Consider the following 11465-nt stretch of genomic DNA (forward strand, 5'->3'; position numbering starts at 1 on the left):
GTTGAGTAGTTCGACCGGAATCATGTGCCCCAGTTTAAGAAAGTGTGTTTTGAGAAAAACGCGTTTAAAGTTTAAGGTGTGCAATCCGAGCGCTCCGAACGACGAGCGTTATTATTATTTTTGAGCCTTTTTCGAAACCTTCCAATGGTAAATTGGGTGTTTGCATTAATTCTAAGGGTATAAATGAATAGAAAATGAGAAAAAAAAAAAATTGAAAAAAGGTTACTCTACTGACCCCCTAACAACAGCGCGTCAGTCGTTCCTTCTTTTCGCAAGGTGGTGCCAATTGCGAGCCCATTTTTTTGAGACGAGAATGTTCAGAAGAAGGTTGTAACTCATGTTGTATGTAATATTTTTAGCTTGAGATTTATATTAATACGGTCAAAATACTATATATTTTAAAAAGTTATCATAAACTTAAAGCTTATTCTCTTTAGCGGTTCCCACAACAAATCTCAAAAAAGTGTACTTCACATGCGATGACCCGCTTAAGCTTATTAAGCTATGTCCGTTTATCTGTTCGTCTGTATTTACCCGAAATAGTAACTCGGATATCAGTCTTAAATTTTTAGCATATCATTTGTCGAAATCGACTACTATAGTTTATAGCTGTTAGATAAATTGGCCGATCAAAATGAAGTCCTTATATGGAAAACTCTTTTATTTGTCAAGGTATCTTATAAAATTTGGCTTAGAATTTTATCCAAAGCAACGGATCGCTCTCCGAAGAAATTGTTCAGATTGGACAACTATTATATGCCATAGTTGACATGCGAAATGACCGATCAAACAAAATATACATATTTCCTTTTATCGTAAAATCGAATTAATAAATATATTATATAAGACGAATCGTAATTCGGCTGAAAAAGTCATCTTTTATCTATTCTACATAATATTAAATTTACCGATATTTTTTTTTTTGTATGTACATGTGTTTGCAAATAAGGTACAACAAACTAATGGCCAATACTAACAGTTATCACTAAAACAAATTTCCTCGGTAAACAACACCGCAATATAAGTAATAACTCTGTCAAGCATCAGAATAATGACACAGTTAACTTAACAACTAGTCACCAAAGTATCCGAGGCGTCATAGATATTTTCTTTATGGAACTATCTTCTAAAGGATGATTTTAATAGGACAGAGGTTTTGTGCTAAAAAACACAGCCTTCTTGAATTTCTATAACACCAAAAAAAAAAAAATAATAAAAAAAAAAATGATTTTGATGGATCGGTTTGCATTGCTATATGTTATATTTTTCCGATATCGGCGTTTCCCAAAAATGTGCGTGTCCTTAGGAAGTCTACCAATTATTAAATAATTATCTTAAATTATTATATTTCATCGATTAATGGCTTTTGTGAGCGTGAGAGTGGCCGATTTTTCCCATCTGTTATACGAACCACCACAGAGTGCGAAGACAAAGACAATAATGAATTTTGACGCTAAGAATCAACCCGTTAGGTGCTATCATAACAACAGAATCATTGGTGCTAAAAAGCAAAAACACTTACACGAACACGAACAGGTATATATAAATGCCTTAGCATTAGTTTGTCACACGGATCACAGACTAAGAGCGCCACCAAAGAGATATCAGGGAGAAGACAATAAATGAAACGCATTTTTACTAAATCGAACCTAGAAACAATTCGCTTTAACATGGATTAAATTATGAAATCAACCGGTATATTGCTTTACTATGGTAATTATTTAGATTTTGCTAATGTTGCCCTAGCAACGGGTCTCACCAGTCGCCTAGTCTCATGCCAGTTCGCCCAAGCTTTCATAATAACGCTATTGTGTAGCAGTGCTTACATATTACTACTTACTATATTTAGTTAAATTATTGTAAATAATATGTTCAACTGGTATAACTGTTATTGTAAACTTGACTTGAAATATGATTGCAACCACGTCTACTATCCATATAACATAATTTGAAATTCCATCTGATTCTTTCCTTTCCAGTGTACAAATCAAGAATAAATTAATATAATGAGTTAACACTTTGCTTCATTAATGACTTAGCGCATTCTAACCATTTCATGTCGAAAAATTGTCCAAGTCCTATAAAAAGTGTTCAAGTCCCTTGTTACCTAATATGTTTATCCCAGTACCTATATCGGTTATTGAGTGAGATATATAGTAGAAATTGAGGACAATCAGTTCCGGACAAACCTATGTCTGTGCGTCGAAAATGTGTTGAGGTTGGTCAGTACTTCTCTTAGTTCCCATATCCAAATACAACGATTTTCGAACTTCAAGGTTACTTTATACTGCATATATCGACCAATATGTAAGTTATATTAATACAAAGTTGGTTTTATGGTTTGTTAGGCAAAATCAATTTATTTTAATCAAAAGAGTCTTCTTCCGCTTCAATACAGCTTTTTGTACGGACCAAAAGCAAGTCGAACGAGTAGGCCAGTATGGGCGCCAGTATGCCGGTGCAAGCCTTTGAATGGTCTTTACGTCTGTATAACGCTTTCCTTTCATGGGAAAATTCATTTTATTGAATAGGAAGAAATTAAACGGTGCTATATCAAATAATCAATCCTTCGAATGTTGGATTCTGAGCAATTTTTGGTCGTCAGTCAATTTGTGTGGAGCAAACCCTGCGTACACTTTTCATAGGCCCAAATTTTCGGTCAAAATGCGGTAAATGAATTTCAATGATTTCCGGCTGATTTTTGATGAATTCACGTATAGCTTTGATAGAATTTCCGGTGATTACTTATTTTGATTGGTCCACATGTTGATCGCCATTTATGGCCTTACGACCACTTTTAAAAGGTTGAAATCGCTCGCGCACTATGCTATGGGATAGGCAATCAACGCCATAAACTTTTTTCATTAATTGAGATATCACTGGACAATCAATAAAGATAGCAGATTCCAATGTAAATTTGAGGGAACGGGATTTACGCCGAATTGGAAAAGTCAATCGATAATAAAATGACTGAAATGTGGCTCCACTCTAAATTAATAACAGTTAAAAAATACTACATACTCGTATATATTAGGTTGACAAATATCCCCCTTACGCTTTTTTCTCTTTATTCAATGCTTTATAAAAATTGTTACAGTGTTCGGATTTGTATATGCACAACTTACGCGGTTTGCTTTCATAATGCTTACATTTTTACAGCCTCTTGGCTAAAACACATTAATGACTGGGTACTTAACACTCGACTACCATAGCAATCGAAATTTCACCTAAATAGTAAAATAGCAATGTGAGGCAAAATGGCTTGAAATAGCGTATAGATTGTCATCGGGATAGGAGCAACGGCAAGCAATGAAATATGATAGGACAATGACACAATTTATTATATGCGTTGTTTTTTTATCAGAACTCTACTAACTAAATATAAATAAATAGAGTTATCTATTTCTTGTTAATGCATTTATGAGCAGTTGTATATAATGGAATGTTTTGAATTTTCTAGCTCGGAAATGATGGAGCGACTTCTGATAAGAATCGATGAATGTGTAAGTTGATTAATAATACCCAAGTAGTTAAGTCAAAGAAAAATACAGTAATGCGCTTAGCAAACTTTCGCTATCGTGTTTAGGAATCGAACAACCACATATGGCATAAAATATATTGATACATGGTATCTGGTACTTCTAATATTTGTAACGTTTAAAAGAATAATATTCAAAACACCTTAATGTTGTTCATTTTAAAGTGCCATAATTAGATATATGTGAGATTACTGGCTTTTCGAAATATGAAACGAATTATCTATAATTTTAAGAAAACTTTCACTCCAATGCCCTTTAATTCTCGGGCAAAATCAAAAAAAGTCTTGCGGTATTGTCGCAAGTTGGCGCTGAGAGCGCGTAGTTATAGTTTTATTCATCGCATCGGGTCAAGCCATACCTTCTCGGAAAGATCATTTCACGCACTAACACGTGTTTGATTGATTGTCGTTTCTTTTAAGTCGTTCGTGAGTTATAGCGTCGCAAACATGGAGCAAAATAAAGAGGAAATACGGCATATTTTACAGTACTACTGCGAGAAAGGCCAAAGGCATCTCAAGCCGCCAATAAAATTTGTGCAGTTTATGGACCCGATACAGTTTAATTTTCCAACGCACAACGATGGTTTCAACGTTTTGGTTCTAGTGTAGAGGTGGTCGAAGATGCGCCACGCTCCGGAAGGCCTGTCGTCGAAAATTGTCATCAGAAAAAATTTTATGAGCAATTGAAAGTTCAATAAAAATACCGCAGGACTTTTTTGATAAACTAATATTTACAAGCAACCAGAGGCATATAAATTCCTTGCATTCCGCCGTCTTATTGTAGGACTATGTCTGCTCTGCGTAAGTTATCTGCTTAACAGTCATCAGGAATATAACTATAGAGGACATAGTTTCAGGCATATCGTGTAATTGGATGTTAGATTCTGGAGTGTTTGTTAGTACAGCTTCCACCTACTTCCATTGGCTCTACGGGATCTCTCTCATCCTGTACACCAATGATAATTTGTTTCCAGGCAACATCAGCAAAGTGATTTTGCAGGCTCATAACCCTTGTTTTCGGAATTCGGAAAACAGCTTAGCCTCTTCAGCAGACCCCTGTCATTTGGCTGCTTCTGCTAGTGGTTCAAGCTTTAGATTAGATAAAACCGCTTTCACGCAATCAATTAACTTTTTATCGGAAGTAGCCAGCGATGCTTCTCCGCTTACTTTGCTTCCGTCATCGACCTTAGCAATTGGCAATTTTTTGCCAGGCGATCTGCGAGCAGCAAAACTTTTGGCATCTTCTTACCTTCGTAATTTACCTTACCTACAAGGTTTGGTTTCTGCTACCGCTTCGTTTCGGCCTCAGAGATATTTGTCAGCACTTGCCCCAGGTGTGAGCTTAACTATAATCTGTTTTCAGATTAGTAGAATAATTTGAAGAGCTCTAGAGGAAACCTTCTTTCAACTTTAACTCGATAAATATAATAAATTTTACCAGAAGGTACAAAAAAGCCCAAGTTTTTTTAAAAACTATATGAACTTATATATATGTACATATATCTATCCCGACTAATGGCTCGAAACAAAATAAAGCACAAGAAAAGTCGTTGGCGGTGTGGAAGAAAAATACCTTACGGAATGGATTGATTGACGGCAATTGCTTCATTGGTTAACAGTTCCAACATTTTTATAAATTGAACAGTTATTCTGACATTTTGACGAGTGTAAAAATTCTACAAATAAATGTGTGCATATGTAAGGCAATATATAAACACATACATCTGTACATGCGCTGCGTATGAGCTGGTTGATCACAAAGAGTAAAAATCGTTGCACTTGTTTCTATGTAAACGCATATATTTTAAAATGTGTTGCATCATTAGGGGTCACTATCAGTCAACATTCGCCTTGACGCGTGGAGTCGCAGGTAATTTTAGAACTTTGATTCACTTTTGTTTTTCTGTACATTGATTCAGAACAATGTCGCAAGCAAGTTTATTATTTGTGATTTCTATGCGCAAGTGATTGACACTTTATCATTTGCATTTTGCAACAGTCTGTTGTGGCTGCTCCAGTGCTATGAATTACACAAATGCCATAGTCAGCTGATTTCATTCCATTCTATTTTGCTTTTGTAAGTTGCAAATGGACATGCCCTCAGAATTATGATATCATTGCTGTTACTTTTGTATTTGAAACTTAAATTCCTAGCGTTATATGTTTGATACATATATGTATGCTATAATATATAATAGTAAGTGCGCTTTAACGGAATTATAGAAAATGTTTCGAAAGAGTGTTGATGCTTGCTTTAAAAGTATGCTTGTATTAACAATTGTTTTGAAATTGTAAGTAAGGTATTTCACATAAAAATAAATATGCAGTTACCAGTCGAAATGCTCGAGCGAGTTAGCGAAAATTGAACTCAACGATTGGACCATCTGAGTCGTAGGCACGGCCAACATTTGAAAGAGATAATCTTAAGAAAAATATATGAAAGAATGTTCTTTGGAATGATAATAAATAGAAGGGTGTGGTGTCCACCAGGACAACACATAACCACTCACTTCGTTGATGACTCGTCGGAAGCTTCTTGAGCTCGGATGGGAGGTTCTATCGCATCCACCATATAGGCCGGACATAGCACCAAGTGATAGCCCCCTATTGCTGTCTGCGGCGAACGCCCTTGTTGGTGTAAAGTTGAACTCAAAAGAGGCTAGTGTAATGTGGCTGCCCGAGTTCCTCGCAAATAAGGAGGATTCTACGAAGTTGGTATTTTGAAGTTGCCGTACAGATGGAAAGAGATTATCGAACGAAACGAGGCATATTTGAACTAAATCCGATCACTGAAACACTTTTTATAAAGCGTTGAATAAAGAGCAAAAAAGCGGAGGTATTTGACAGCCGTTTGAATACGTTGATTTAAATTTTAAAATTCGACAAACATTACTGAGGTCGACTGACATAAACAGCTGCTGTAAACACACTGGTTGAAAGATCGCGGTAATTTTTGACCTAGAAAAAAAAAAAAAAATTTAGCTGTCTTCCATATAAGCGAGGGATGACAGGGAGAAATGCAGAATACCCGATACTTCCTTGAAACAAAGACTTACTTTCGAAATTAAAATTGGTTTTACAAAAACACTTTCCAGCTTGCGATAGACTAAAGTTGAAGCATATAGATTGCCATACTTTTTACGGACGCGGCGAATTGGCTGAAGTAGATATAAGATGGCATAATACTTGTAAGTCTTTGGTTGACTTTAGGCTTTATAAATATGCGACATTATGCAATTATCTGTCCAAGTGAAATTATTCTTGACGTTACGAGAAATTAGCATATTTACTTAGCCTGACACACATAAGAAAATAGTGATATCATATGGTCGCCACTCTCACATTATATTCTTTAAAATCAATAAACAATTTTTTATTGATAACATTATTATACCCGGCATTTTTTCTAATAACATTGTTGTTATGACTAATAATGTGTGACAAGTGATAGGCCAACGAAATTACATAACCAATGACAAATAAGTACATGTGAAAATTTTCAAAGCCATAACTTGAAATTGAAATTATGCTCATAATGTTTCATAAGAGAAATTTATGGAAATTTATTAAATAAATTATTCAACTAACCGAGACAATAATGTGAATGATGGTTGCAGTTGAGCGCCGTCATTGACCATAAATTGTGGCTGGTTCCAAACGATTATAGACAGATCGATGGTAAAATTGGAAAGTAGCGAAACGATGCCATAAGATTACGTTACTTCTAACCGCAAATGGCTGTATGTATCTACTTATAGAAATCGTTGAAAGTTGCCATAGTGGAAGCGAGCACCAAAGCGACTTTCGGCGACCACAAGCGGACAAAGCGCCAAAGCCGTCTGCACTGTGGCTTTTCGCTTGATTCTTTTCGGTATTATTAATATTTGTTATTTTCGAATGGTTGATTGATTAAAACAGATATTTCGTCTGTGCGTAGCACATGTCTTCACAAAGAGTTTCTTGATAAATCCGCCGGTTTCAACTTATGGTATTAGGAAAATGAAGATGGGCGGAATTCAGCTTATGGGCTGAGAAAACAACTTTAGATTAATACTGTTCCATTTATATGTCTGTCTAAGTTCAGATCTCACTGTTATCACCTCTCGTTTTTTGTAAAATATGGTTAGCTTAAACTTTATGTAGTAGTAAGGACAACTCTGCGAACATAAAAAGATACATTAAATGCGTGATTTGTTTCACATTTCCTTTGTTGTGTCGGCAACAAGGCACACTTGATAGCTTTAGTCAAAGAATTGCAACACTCTGAAGCAGTAAAACATTAATCTCCCTTTATTAAGTAGATTTTTATAGCGCTAACAGCTTTGTTCAAGGTTGCTCAAAAACGTTTCAGCGAACCTATTTCTAAAGTTAAATTAAACAATAAATCTAAGCGCCTCCTACTATGCTCTATGTGAATTGCTTTTGGTCTTACTAGAACATGGGAGTGTACGAGTATATTGTCTGACAATTTCTTTAGCTACTTTTATATTCCACTACGCGCTTTCACTCCACTTTTGCTTCGGCTAGGCATGTTTTATTTGTGTGCTTTTAGCGAGGTCAGAAATTTAACGACCAGTCGGCAGCCTCCTCACTCTAAGCCATATCAAGCCACCTTGGCAACGCAATGATGGTATAACACTTGAATCAGATGAGGCGACGCGCGTGCATAAGTGTCCATAAGTGTGCAATATTGAGCTTGAGTTCCAAAGCAATATTTATTTGCCCCACATATAAGTGAAGAGCATACCAGCGGTCACTTTGTGGTATAATATTAAGGCTTTGGGTCAAGGTTTCTAATTAAATAGCAAACTTGCCTAAAACACATATCAAGCGCCGAAAATACATAAGCATTTGATTTGGGGCAATTGATGTCAAGATTTATTTGTATCAAATATTCGTTGAAGAATAATTCGCATAATTTCCCCAAAAGAAATTCTTTCCACTCCGATATGATAATAACCGTATGGAAAGTATTATAAAAGAATTATTAATGATAAAAAAAAAACGCAAATTTCAGTTGCACAGAAGCTTAAAAAACTCTTTACCAATAATGAAGTTTCCATACAAGAACTTGATTTTAATCGTTCAGTTCGTATAGAAGCTATGTGTTGAAGTGATTCGATACCGATTCCAACAAATAAGCGGCTTCTTGGGGAGCAAAAGACGTGAGGAAATTTTCGGGGCGACATCTCAAAACCGGAGAAACAAGTTCGCGTATATCGACGGACAAATTAACCTTTTTCATATAGATCGATTAAAGTAGTGTCAGTGATTTCAGAAAAATTCAAATTTAGTCGAAATTGGTACAAATGTCGCAATAAATTTTTGCATTACTGCTTTCCGTAGCCTTCCTGAAATGGATACAATTCCGGTTATAGCGAACTTCAGCAAATTAGTATCGATATGGTTTTTCTCCATTAAAAAGCGATAATACTATATATCAAACCAGCAAATTAATTTTTATGCTCATGCGACCTGTTGCAACAACTCTTGTAGGCAACAACTAAACCTATTAACTGTCTATCTGCCGTGAAGGCGATAAGTTCAATAAAAATGTATATATACTTGGCACACAAGTGTCCCTTGGCTGAAATCCTAAACCTCAAGAACTACCCGAAAAAATTCAGCAAAATTCGGTGCATTATCTAAACATCCCTCACTTACAATGTAGAAACGGGCAAAAATCGCGCCTCTTTCTCATAAACAATAAATCGTTGAGATTTCGTAGCTTTACAGTACATAGTATTACCGTCTATGAACACCGCGGCTGGCTCGAACACATTTCAGTCGAGGAGTCCAATTTTCGATCACTTTTTACAGCAATGGGTGCCGTAAGTCAGCAATAATATGCTTAATATTCTCTTCCGTCAATCGTCTTATCTGCGGAGGCAAGCAACTTCACATAATCGTACATAAAATAGTCTAGCGGTTTTTTAGCGTATGATTTTAGAAGCCAGACGACAAGCCCTAGAGTGGAGCTAATGTACTCACAAAAATGCTTCTTTAATAAATTGTGTGTTTTATTGGCTTTATCGCAAGTGGGGGTCATTTATTGGAATCAAAGGTCACCCACATTAATATTCTGATATTCAGGCATAAAAAGGTTTCAAATTCTGACTCTGCAGCTTAACATTATGGCCGACTTAATTTTTTGAAAATATATGAACCAATGATTTCTCTTACCCCAACGAGCACACTCTTTGAGAATCTAGTGGCGTTTTAACAATGGCTTGTGGATTGTATCACTTCAAATATGAGGCAGACTCGTAGTGCAAAAAATTATGACGGTCCTTTTACGATACCACTTTAACTTTTTTGTGATTATTTAAACTTAATAGGAATTACAGTTAGAAATAAAATTCATATTTTACTGATTTAGGAAAAGTCGTTTCCGGCTGGGTAATTCGTACACAGAAGCCACTCCCACGTTCACATATAGACATAAGTGTGATGTCACTGATGATGGCTGTTGACTCATTGGCGACTATAAGCTCTCAGAAATGGCACCATTCAGTCTTTGCGGCGCCAATAACTTCACTTCATTCATTTAAAATGGATTTTGCACGTTGCATTAGCAGGAGTACTCAAAACAAAAACTCTACGTAGCTCAGTTCGTATTGCATTATCTGAAAGATAGAGCGTGGAAGCTAATTTATATTATATTTAGAAAATTTACGAAGTAATATCAAAACTAAAACTAAAACTATATATGAAGGAAAATTTTTTCTATGGAACAGCAAAATCGGAAAGAATTTTCAGATCCACAACTGATTAGTATTGTAAATACTTTGTTAAAAGTAAATAACTGAAGAATTGAGTAACATAATTTCTGAACTGAATTTAATATTTGCAAATAATCTAACTTTTGATTTTATTATATTTTCCATTGCAGGTTCCACCGACTCAAGTCCTCACTTGGCAATCTAATTCACCAGCACACTAGTTATATTTTAGTAGTTAAAACTGCAAGTATTTTATACAACTTGGATGACGACTGAACGACCGTGGCGATAAACTTTGCGAAATGCGGGAAAGCTATGAAGTTATAAAAGGGAGACGGTAAACCAAACTGACATTGCTGACAAGCAATTGTAAACATTACAGGCTCACCGACAAGTGAGAAATATGATCGCGCAGGGACATTGACTGGCGTCATATCCTTAAAGCAAACAAAGCTACAGAAAGCAACACAAGATTTCTGCTTGGAGCTAATGCCAAACACATATTTACGGTAGAGAACGAGAAATCGCTTTCGAAGCGCTCAAAATATTTTTTTTTTTTGTTTTGGCGGACTAAGAGTGCGAAGTCTATTAAGTCGTAGTTGAAGGATTCCAGTGCTTTATATTAGAAATGTATAAAAAAGCACCCATTACTATAAAATTGATACCTGAAATTTGAAGCAACAGTTGCCACTTAATGTATTTGGCTACTAATTACATTGATAATAGTTAAGAATAATTAAAAGTTATGAATAATTCGCAAAAAATTGTTTAATCATTTTAGCTCAAAAGAATTGTAGGCTAGGCTGCACATTTTTCTAGGTTATTGAATTTCTTTCACAAGTTTGTAACAATCAGAATTTCTCCATTTTCACCACAATATTGCGAATGGCATAGCTTTGTCTTTAGTGGAAATTGTTAAGCACGGAATCTTTGATATCAAACAATAAAACATATTATAAGTAAACGAAAATGTACACTATATTTAACCATCGCAATGTTTAGGTGAGTAACGAAAGTCGAGATAGATTACAAACCGAACTGGAAAATGGATATCGGCCAACGAATTCAAAAAGTTTATGTGGCATATTATACGAGTATGTGCAAGAGCAGCTACTGCAGTTTAAACCTTCATATATGGGCGGTTAAGTCCCTCAAAAGTGTATATTTTGAACTTGGTAAAAATTTGTTTGTTCCACAAATTCAAT

General features: G+C 35.5%; 1 long non-coding RNA gene across 1 annotated transcript in view; it reads left to right on the forward strand.

The window, feature by feature from the left end:
• The window catches only part of LOC108971285, a 16199-nt gene extending 4975 nt beyond the window's left edge, over positions 1-11224 (forward strand). Inside the window, exon 2 of the long non-coding RNA XR_001993542.1 lies at positions 10431-11224. This is a non-coding gene — a long non-coding RNA (uncharacterized LOC108971285). The remainder of the gene's footprint in view (positions 1-10430) is intronic.
• Positions 11225-11465: the final 241 nt, after the last annotated feature.

Source organism: Bactrocera latifrons, unplaced genomic scaffold, assembly GCF_001853355.1.
Source record: "Bactrocera latifrons isolate USDA-ARS-PBARC rearing strain unplaced genomic scaffold, ASM185335v1 scaffold_337, whole genome shotgun sequence".
NCBI classification, from domain to species: Eukaryota; Metazoa; Arthropoda; class Insecta; order Diptera; family Tephritidae; genus Bactrocera; species Bactrocera latifrons.